This window comes from Alosa alosa, chromosome 19, assembly GCF_017589495.1.
Source record: "Alosa alosa isolate M-15738 ecotype Scorff River chromosome 19, AALO_Geno_1.1, whole genome shotgun sequence".
Classification (NCBI taxonomy): Eukaryota; Metazoa; Chordata; class Actinopteri; order Clupeiformes; family Clupeidae; genus Alosa; species Alosa alosa.
Window position 1 is genome coordinate 15,430,365 of NC_063207.1, and position 10,000 is coordinate 15,440,364.

General features: G+C 43.7%; 1 protein-coding gene across 3 annotated transcripts in view; it reads left to right on the forward strand.

Annotated features, from left to right (window-relative positions):
• Positions 1-967: 967 nt before the first annotated feature.
• The window catches only part of tmem121aa (transmembrane protein 121Aa), a 28,030-nt gene continuing 18,997 nt past the window's right edge, over positions 968-10,000 (forward strand). The window contains exon 1 of one of the 3 annotated variants that reach the window (XM_048228001.1): positions 968-1,012. The gene's annotated coding sequence lies outside the window, so the exon portion shown is untranslated. Of the gene's footprint in view, positions 1,013-2,465; positions 2,753-10,000 lie in introns of those variants that run through there. The other 2 variants (XM_048227999.1, XM_048228000.1) reach the window with 2 other exon arrangements.

Sequence of the window (10,000 nt, forward strand, 5' to 3'; positions counted from 1 at the left end):
ATTGACAGGCACAAATGTAACAATGCTATAAATATGTATGCAAGAAGGACTATGCTGGTCTTTCTCTTCTCCAGTTTAAAAGAGCAATGCTAGGGTAGCTTTTGTGGTCTGCATATGTAAACCCATTGTTTGTTGTTTGTTGTGTCTCAGCTCAACTACCATTAAACTTTTAGTGGTATTACCAGTTCAGTGGTAGTCCTTCTAATAATGTAGCTTACATTTATATTTATATTTTCATGTAAGCCTGCTTAAAGACAATACTACATTATTACAAGTACCGCTCAATTGGTCGTTTTCATACTGGGAAAAAGTTTTATGGGGCTGTCTGATATAGTAAGATGGCATCTCTCTCTCTCTCTCTCTCTCTCTCTCTCTCTCTCTTTATCTCTCTCTCTCTCGCTCTGTATCTCTCAGCCACTGGATATTGCAGGCCAGCTTTGCATGGCCTGGAGCTCAAAGCCCTATTTGCACATATCTGCACCAAATCTATACTTTCTAGTGAAGGCTAATGATCCAACTCACAAAGACAGGCATAGAGTACACACATTAACACACACACACACACACACACACACACACACACACACACACACACACACACACACACACACACACACACACATGTACCAACACACACCCACAACTAATTAGTTTGTAGCAAAAATAATGATAGAATTTGTGGTAATCATCAGGAAGCAGTGTTAGGGTTGCAAGCCTGTGGGGGAATGAGAGAGAGACATGAAAGAAAGATGGCAAGAGAGATAGAGAGAGGGATAGACAGAGAGAGAGAGACAGAGAGAGAGAGAGAGAGAAAGAGAGAGAGAGAAGTGGAGCATGTGAAATCTGACTGATGTGTAATTAAATGCTCATGTCAGACTGTGCCCTAAACAGAGTCTGCCAAACACCAGTCACTAGGACGTTATGCACACGCCCCCTTCTGCAGAACAGCACTAGAGGAAAAGCCTGTGCCACATGCACACATCACATACTGGATGGAGATAAACTGGTCAAGGTCAGCAGGTTATTTGTTTCTGTAAGAGATGAACAGTAATTAGCATGTGTTGTTTCTGTTTCTGCCCCCTCTCCCTCTCTCTCTCTCTCTCTCTCTCTCTCTCTCTCTCTCTCCCTGTCTCTATATTCTCTTCTGCTCTCTCTCAAGTTTTTTTTTTCACGGTTACTATCCCATATGGGCAAATGAATGTCTATGGTCAAGTTGAATCCAAATAATTCAATAAACTCCATTCAAATCTGTTTATTTGACTTTTCCCCCCTAAACTCTGACAGTATGCTAAGCTTTCTAAATCACTAACACTGCATCAGTGTCTCCCTTATTTTCCCAGGCCTACATATGCATGGTCTTGATGTTAAAAAGGTGGATTTCTACTCTGTTCTTTACTTTTCTCTCTCTCTCTCTCTTTCTCTCTCTCTCTCTCTCTCTCTCCCCCAAGGGCCATTTGAGTTTCATTCTGTTACATTATTCAGCTGTATGTGCACTTCAACTCAAATCCTGGAAAGCGTTTCCCTCCAGCTGAACGAGATGCTCATCTTTGAACATCCAAAGCCCATATGTAGCGATATGCTGTATGTATTCCAAAGGGGGTGCAACTCCACATGCAACAGCAGTTTGAAAGTTCTACTGAAAATGATGTGAATGTGTTTTAACATCCACAGAGCTCAAATTTCATGCTAATCTCCAGTTAATTTATTTGCTCTGGTTTTGTTTACCACAAGGCAGAGCCACAAATAATTTATTACAGATAGCCTAAACGGTGTGGTTTGTAAATGTTTGCTTGATAATCACTTTATTTATCTTTGAAAATGTGAAGTATATGAAGCCGTCTGTTTGGTGGCGGTTGAGAGGAGCGAGTGTCTGCTATCTGCTCAGAGTAATGTGGGGCCACTCCAGTTTTATCGCAGCGCTGCCACTGTCCCCAATTTCACAGGACTGATAGTGCCAAACTTACTGATGGCAATATGGTTATCGCTTTGTTATCATATTACACAGACACACACACACACACACACACACACAGAGCTGGGAGGTGGAGGGGGGGGGGAACAGCCACATGAACACACAAGCAAACACTAGTATGCATATGCATACACACATTCACACACTGCACACACACACACACACAGATAGAATGACTGAGAAAACCGCAGACACACACACACACACACACATACACACACATACACACAAGCTCTCTCTTTCTCATACTCTCTCTCTCTCTTTCACACACACACACACACACACACACACACACACACATACACACACAACGACACAAAGACGTACACTACACACACGTGAAGAGTTTGTAGCTGTTTCACCGCTGTGGCCAGTGCGAAAGGGCGGGGAAGCAGTGGGCTGCCGGTCTCAACATAAGCAAATTGCCAATAAATTATCCTTTCTGCCGGGCGGGCGAGGAGAGCAGAGCGAGAGTGAGAAAGAGAGAGAGAGAGAGAGAGAGAGAGAGAGTGGATCGGAATTAGCAAAGTCGGCCGCAGACGGGGGTACGGGGGTGTGCTTCTTCCTTTATCTACGGTACGTTTACGTTTGACCGTATTTAGAGGGAGATTACTTATCGTTCCGTCTACTCTGTCCCACCGCTGTTTCAGTGTACAGTTGGCTACAAACCATTGTGGTTTTTGGACCCCGTCTCCCGGTCTTGAACGCAGGGATTAAATCACACTCAAGGCGACCGAATTCAGTCAGTGTTGATCAGCACCCTGGACAGCGAAACCCGAGGTAGGCTACCCGAGGTGTGCGTTTTTTCGCTTTCAACTGTGTTAGCGGAAACTCTTCAATGAACTGACCTGTGAGACATATATATAAATGCGAGGGAAACTGTTCGACCATGACATGGTTTCACGGGAACTTTCCGCTGTAAACTGATGTTATGGACGAACTGCGATGAAGGTTGCAGAGTCGGACCTTTGCTTTTTTGCGTTTGCTAACAGACATATACGCTTCAGTCGGTTGTGTGTGTCTTCTTGAGTAACCTTCTTGCAGGGACTTAATCACGCCGACATTTGTAGTTTTGAGGCATGGCATCGCATTGACCGGAACAACAGACAACAGCCTCCGGCCAAGAGCCCCCTAGCTTTTAATTTAATCGACTCTTTGATCGGCTTTCCCTGGGAGAGTGTCTGTACTCACTCGTGATGGTTTGGTTTAAGCCGGTTTGTTGGGTGAACACATAACGCCCGCACATCCAACATGTGCATTTTGAAATTATTTGTCTTTTATAAATCTTCCGTGTGGTTAAGTGCCATTTCATAGGCGAGTGAGGTGAGTGGCATAGTCCCACGCGGGAGCTTTCAGCGCGTGAGGCATCTCAAAGGCGCTAACCACTTTGTAATCCTCTTAGTGATTGCTGAATGTTTTTCCCAGGGCAAATAACAATATGTAATATTATTGTAATTTCCTAAAATAATGTGTGATATTAGGACAGTGTTATTCTACTAAGGCGCAATGGACGTGTTACAAATGGCCACACATCTATTCGTTTACACGTAATCTGGCGTTGAGCCTGTGGTCATTTTTAAACCCAATCTCCACTCTACCGCAGTGTGCTCCCTGAATGAGCCAACAGCGCGGGCACACACACACTAACTCTCTCTCTCTCTCTCTTTCTCTCTCTCTCTCTCTATCTGTCACACACACACACACACACAATTTTTCATCAAAACCCTGCAGCTTTAATGCTTTTTACTCTCTCTCTCTCTCTCTCTCTCTCTCTCTCTCTCTCTCTCTCTCTCTCTCAATTCCAATGCAAATTCAAATTCACAAATGCACTATTGGCAAAAATACAATATGCTAAACTTGTTGGATCCCTGTCCTGGATCAATGAGCTGGACTGTGAACTGTGAACTAAAACTTAACCTTTGTCAACCTTCTCACTTTCTGGTGCTTCTCCTCTTATCAATGAATAGAAGACCTTGTCACTGTACAACACTATAGTTGGTCAGAATGTCTTCAAAAAGTTCCTTAAGAGAGTTAAGAGTTTTCTGTTTTCTATTTGTTTTTTCTCCTGTTTTTTGTTTCTCTGAAAGTCCATCAAATGCCTCTCTTGAAATGGTTTCATGTGCTTGTTGAAGGAGGTTAGGCATAATAAACATTAATCCGTGTCAGTGTGGTAGGGAGCATTGCCATCTCATTCTTAGCTTTAGATTGAAGTGTTTTTGTCAGCTTTGCACCATCAATCTGAGGTTTTCACTGTGTCACTTATGTAAACATACAAATATGTCATTTTACAAACACTTGTCAAATATAATAGTCACATCAATAGCCATAGCTTTGCTATTTTATGAGGGTCCCCATAGGCATAAGAACTGCCTTTCAATAACAGTTAGGCTATGTTTTGTCTCTAGCCTCTGAGGTTAAAAGCATTCCAGCATTTTTATGATACCATATCAAGATGAAAACAAAGAAGCGCCAACAGTGCCCGTGTTTATTTCAGTGGCACTCTGTCTCAACCTGAACCGCTTCACTCAGGCTACACTCATAAAACGTGGGACTAAATCATCGGAGTGCATAACTTCAGGGCTAGCAGACTCTTAAGAAGCTGTCTCTGAGCTGTCTCTGTATCCACCAACGTACAGCCATGTCACCCAATTGAAACAAAGTGTCTTAGGTCAGGATTGTAGACTCCAAGGCTTTGGCGCTGATCTGTAGATGCGTGGTGTAACAGGCACAAGAATATATCTTCATTATGTTCAATGCAGACTACTACATGTGATTGCAAGGCACCATGATTGTGACACATGACGACAGTGTACAGCTATCCAAAGGCTTATATTATCTTTATAGTCCCACAAATTTAGATGTTTGTCAGTACACATGGAAGCCAAGCTAGTGCACAGCATCCATAGCATAATCCTATAGATGATCATACGCATTAGGCCTATTCATCATCCTTGGAAGTGAAGTTATAGGATCTATTTAATTGGGCTCTGCTGCCAGCATTGAGTTGAAAGTTGTAATTAAGGGTTTGGGCTTGGTGTCCATGTGGGCTCACAAGCTGTAAGGGCACTCGAGCACCACAGGGGTGTTTAGTCTCTCTCGCTTTGGGTGCCCTTCCACTTTATGGGATTGTAGTTGTTCCTCTCTTTCTTTCCATCCATTCCCTCATCGTTGTCTGGCCCCTGCAGAGTGCTGAGGGCGGATGCTGAAGGGATGAGTAGTTGTAGGCAGGGCTGTGGCACAATCTTTCCTCCCTTCCTCCCTCTTCTTTCATTCTTTCTTTCTTTCATTCTTTCTTTCTTTCTTTCTTTCTTTCTATTTCAGTCCCTACGGTCTTGTTTGTGCGACATCACTGCCACAAGATGCACAACATACGAGACAGCCAATTCTTTATCTCTTCTCTACCTATCTCCCTCCATTTCCCTTTCACCTCTCTCTCTCTCTCTCTCTCCCCTCTCTCTCTCTCTCTCTCTCTCTCTCTCTATCCACTCCCTTCTTCTCATCAGTCATCTTCTTTTGTCTCTTCTCCTCTATCACCCCTCTTTCGTTCCCTTTTGGAACCTCCTGGTGCTTTAACTCACCCTCCTCTCTGCTTCTCCTCCATCTCTCCTCTCTCTGTCCTCCTCTTCCTCTCTCCTTCTCCTCCATCTCTCCTCCTCTGTCCTTCTCTTCCTCTCTCCTTCTCCTCCATCTCTCCTCTCTCTGTCCTCTTCCTCTCTCCTTCTCCTCCACCTCTCCTCCTCTGTCCTCCTCTTCCTCTCTCCTTCTCCTCCATCTCTCCTCTCCTGTCCTCCTCTTCCTCTCTCCTTCTCCTCCATCTCTCCTCTCTCTGTCCTCCTCTTCCTCTCTCCTTCTTGTCCATCTCTCCTCCTTCTTGTCCATCTCTCCTCCTCTGCTCCTCTTTGGAGACTCCTGGCCCACCCACTGGCTATTTACTGTCACAGTGTCAGCGTGGGCATCTGTGAAGTCCTGCCATGCAAGGTGGAAGGTTTAACTGCCCCCTGCTGCTGGTCGGCTGCCCATCCCCCCCTCCCCCTCGCTCGCTGCACTGAGGGATGCTAGAGCGCAGCTGGGAACTAAATCACACACACACACACACACACACACACACATACACACACACACACACACACACACACACACACACACACACACACATACAAATAAATGCACAAACACCATATGTTAATGTGTGTCTGTCTATACATATAAAAGTATACATAGACAGACATACATTAACACTTACATAAGCCTAAGCCTGCACACACACACACACACACACACACACACACACACACACACACACACGCATACACACACCAGACTGTGATATTCACACACATACACACACACACACATGCATATATACACAAGACTTTGATAATCACACGCAGCACACAGTTACAGATGCGATGGCTACTACTGAGGCCGAGGGCAGCACAGCTTGAGAATGCTGTATTTGTGTGGTCAACTTCTGATCAGACGGCAAGGTCAGACCTGCAGTGTATGTGCAATACCTGCTGTTGCCAGAGCCAGGTAATGAGATCAGATAGCCAGGAAAACAAGGACCAGAGCTGAGTCTCATGCACACCAAAATCACACAAATGCACGCATACACACACACACACACACACACACACACACACACACACACACACACACACACACACACACATACACATACACACTAACACACACATACATACACACGCACATGCACATACACATGCAAACGAAGGAGGTAAAATGTTTTGGGTCAATGACACACTGAGAGCATAAATGTGAACGTCACCTTGCTAAGCATGTCACATTAGCCAGTGACACTGCAACAACTCCTCCACACTGATGTCAAGACTTTATCATGAGCATGTTGCAGAAGAGGAGCATTGCTAATAGGAAACATTGGGCTTCGAGGCTGTTTATTCTCACATTTCTTTTGAACAGCTTTTTTTAGTGCCGCCAAGAATGGTGGTGGCAGCGTCCTCCCCTGTATGCAGATGCATGTGATGTGCTCTGGGCTCGCTCTGGTGATTGCTACCAGCTTGATGGGCTGTGAAGGTTGCAAATTAGGAAAGGTTGACAGGAATAAAAAAAGCATGGGGATGGGTCTCTGAGTCCCATTCATTAACGTTGCACAATAATGAAACTCTGTCTCCTTGTGTGTATTTTAGTCGGAAGCTGACAGAAGATGCTTTCCCTCATCATATTGTGGTGCTAAGTGAGAAGGCAGCAGGTTAGCCAACAGATGATGTGTGCTTAATGGCATGACTATAGAGAGAATCAGTGGGCTCAGAGTACATTACACATGGCAGGGTGTCTTTCAGGAGGGAAACTGGTTGGTCTCTCGATGTCACATCTCATGACATGATGTCCGAATTGAAATGTTTTCATTCATCTGATGTCGCTGTGCTGTCAGCAGATAAAAGCTGTTTACTACCAGAGCACTTCAAGTCGCAGTGACGTGCAATTGAATGGGCAAAATGTTGGTAGGAACAAGTCACATCTGACTCAACAGCCCAAGGTCAGTCTTGGTGGAGGACACAACCAGGAAATTGTAGTGAAAACAGATCTATGCTGTCTGAATTTAGAAGCCCATAGATTTGCATCCATGTTATAACCATAAGTCTTTGGAGGCCATGCTGACGGCATGCTGTGAAAAGATGACGAATAAATACCATAGAGCTGTCAAGATTCATTGTCTAGACATCTACATTATAGCATTCAAATATAAATTACAATAGTATAATAACAAACTTATACTAGCATGGATTTAGGCTTTCATTTAACATTTTTAAACAGTTAAAATGTCATGAAGACTTGGCCGGTGTAACTCAGCATAATTAAATGATGCCTTACACACTTACAGTATATCACACAGGCCTAACACAATGAAAACCTAATACTGTATGTGCATTGCCAACCACAGACACAGCCTACTACAGGGTAATTATTACCTACTTGCCTACTACTGTAAAGTGATATTTTACTTTTAGCATGACAGGTTGTGTTTTGGTTTAGTTTGGCTGTTCATGAACTGTGTATTTGTCAAAACATGTGCCACGTCTAACACTGGTTCCCATGACAACATCATTATTCATCAAAGGCACTTGGTATATTCATTATTATGACCGCCGCGCAGTCAGATTTTTTTTTTTTTTTTTTTTTTTTATGCCCAAATTTCCGTCAATGATTCCCGGACACTGAAAGACCGGGTACACGCGAACTTGGTGGGCATGTAACCCCACATGGATAGCATGGAACCATCGTTTTTCGTTTTGATCTGTAGTCCCCCCGCTGGACTGGACCCCCCGAAAGGAGGGTAGGGCAGACACAGTTTTCTGTGAATATCTCTTTTTTTTGTATGTTGATCTCAAGGGGCCATGTCAACCCATTCCATAACCACTCATTTCATGTATAGCGCCACCTAGTTAAACACAAAAAAGTAAAAATGAGGTGTTGTAATTGAAGGTATCTGTGACCTAACATAGTCAAAACTGCACGAAATTGGAAGTGTAGGATCATTATGACACCCTCTGTATGCACCCCAAGTTTTGTGGAATTCCGTTCATGGGAGGCCACACAATAAATTAATTTATGTTACTATACACCAACTGGCCTGTAGGTGGCCGGAGACAGTTTTCTGTGAATATCTCGAGAACCGTAGGGCCTAGGAGGTCCACCTTTTTTATGTATGTTGGTCTTAAGGGGGCATGTCAACCCATCCCATTATAGTTAAAAATTAAAAAACAAAAAATTAGGTGTTTTCATCACAATATCTCTGGCTGACAAGGTCAAAACTGCACGAAATTAAAAGTGTAGGATCATTATGACACCCTCCGAATGCATGCCAAGTTTTGTGTACTTTCGCTCATGGGGGCCTTACAATAAAATAATTTATGTGTACATTTAGTGACGTACACCAACAAGGATTCCCGGGACACTGAAAGACCGGGGTACACAAAACTTGGTGGGCATGTACCCCCACATGGATAGCATGGAACCGTTATTGTTCTGTTTTGATCTGTAGCCCCCCCGCTGGACTGGACCCCCCGAAAGGAGGGTAGGGCAGACACAGTTCTCTGTGAATATCTTGAGAACTGTAGGGCCTAGGATGACCATTTTTTTCCGTATGTTTGCCTCCAGGGGTCATGTTAACCCATTCCATGTGCACACATGTGCACAAACAGACACACACACACACACACATACATTCACAGTAATCATAGATATGACACATACTCACACAGTAGACATATGTACACTTGCATGCACAGGCACATACGCAGGCACACACACAAGCACGCACACACACACACACACACACACACACACACACACACACACACACACACACACTCACAAACACACACACCCACACACATAACATAAACATAACACAAACAATCAAGAATTTCTCAGAATTATGAACAGGCAAGATGGAGGTGGGGTTGTATAAAATGAATTTTACATGTGAAATCTATGAACTAATCATGTTTTGGTACTTGTTGTCTAGCAGATACCAGTGAGAATTGAGTGTGGATAATGCAATTTAGTGAGACAGTTAGAATCATATAGGCCTTTCAGCGTGATTTCTTTTTGTGGAAAAAATGTGCTGGACTGGGCGGCGGTCATATTTTGTACCGCTCTGCGTTACATCTAGTTTTAGTTTCACTTGCAATCTTTTTGGCAATCACAATTTGCTATCCAAAGCTTTTTGAACACAGGTTGTTCTCCTTGGTACTGTGTATATTCACAATATTCCTACTGTAAATCCTTTGCTTTACATTAGCCACTTTCTTGAATGTTCCTTGGTCACTGTTGGTTATAAAGGGACATCTGCAGAATGTGATGTGCCCATCTTTGAGTTACCATGGCAAAAGAGGAGTCATAAGGATAGGGTGTTGCCACTTGTGAGCAAGGCTGTGTGGTTTCAGTGCTTCTGTTTGATGTGTGTGTGTGTGTGTGTGTGTGTGTGTGTGTGTGTGTGTGTGTGTGTGTGTGTGTGTGTGTGTGTGTGTGTGTGTGTATGTG